At 34.1% G+C, this 1,348-nt stretch overlaps 1 protein-coding gene across 1 annotated transcript in view; it reads left to right on the top strand.

The window, feature by feature from the left end:
- Positions 1-1,348, top strand: part of LOC124419598 (calcium-binding protein P-like) — a 2,907-nt gene that overhangs the window by 217 nt on the left and 1,342 nt on the right. The gene's annotated exons all lie outside the window — the stretch shown is intronic.

Raw genomic sequence — 1,348 nt, 5'->3', positions numbered from 1 at the left:
TGTGTCACTTGTACTACTACTAGTATTAGAACTTTTAGAATCATCTAAGGTGGAAATTAGTACCTCCATTTCTTCCTCAAAATCATCGTCATCCCATATCATATTTAAAATCTTAAAAAAAATACTTTTATTCATTAAAATAATGCCAAATTAAGAAATAAATATGTATGTACCTCAAACATTGTATTATCTCTTTAAATCCTTTTTATCATTGAAATTAAATAAAAAAATATATTTTTAATTTTTAAAGTCAAAAAGTCAAATAAATTTTCCATAACTATCATTTAAAGTAAAAGTGCTCCCAAATTTAAATGCAAAATTATACAAGTTAAAAAATCGTTTTATTGCTAACTGTCAATGTTAACACTCAATGTTAGCAACAAAACACAACTATTAAACAAATTTCCACTTGGAACAATTGGGAATTTGTTGTTTTGTTTGGATAACTCAAACAAATGGTAAATTTGTTACAAGAAATGTAACAAATGAAATAGATTTATTTCGACTTGTACTAATTTCAAGGAACCTGAAAATAAATATTAAAAAGTGGTGTTTGCTAAATTTCTTGTTTTGTTTTGTTTTGTACAATGTAGGTTTTAAATATTTCACTGTTGTTTTGTTTATTAGTTCAATTATGTTTTTTGTTGTAAAGAATAAATGTATGTGTTTTTGTGGGAACCACTCACGACACTTATTTTTTAAAGTTTGAATGTTTTTTTCTTGTTTGTATGAATGTTTGTTTAATTGTTTATATAAATGTTTGTGAATTTGTTTTATTAAAAAAATTCTTTTATATTTATATGTTTTTATTTATTTTTTTGTTTTTTTTTTTTGGCCGCTGGCGTTCGGTTGTAGTCGAAGACTGACTTCTTTGTCCTCCTTAGCCGCGAAAGTATGGCTTGGGCCGTACTTACACCGCCGCTGAATAAGTGGCCGATGCGGCTTAGTCGAGGTCGATCAAGTCGTTGCCAGATCGATCCTCGACATCACGCCCCTCTTGCACTGGTGCAATGTTTAATGCCCCCGACAACTGACCCACAGCTGCAACAATCTGTTGTACCAATTCCTGGGCATTTTGGGTAACTGCAACAGGTTGACGACGGCGTGGTTGGGGACGACGACGTTGTACCAGCTGACGGCGACGTAAAGATTGCATCTGCTGGCGAGGTTGTGGTCTTCGACGTTGTTGTTGACGTTGTTGTGGTTGTTGTTGACGTCGTTGTGGTTGTTGTTGGAGACATTGTTGTTGTTGGAGACGTTGTCGTTGTTGTTGACGTCGTTGTGGTTGTTGACGATGTCGTTGGGACCGCTCAGGATGCAACATGGTGTGATGCAAATCTCCACACTC

This window comes from Lucilia cuprina, chromosome 4 (assembly GCF_022045245.1).
Source record: "Lucilia cuprina isolate Lc7/37 chromosome 4, ASM2204524v1, whole genome shotgun sequence".
NCBI lineage: Eukaryota > Metazoa > Arthropoda > Insecta > Diptera > Calliphoridae > Lucilia > Lucilia cuprina.
Note: the sequence above shows the minus strand (reverse complement) of the source record. Positions and strands in the feature narration are given on the sequence as shown.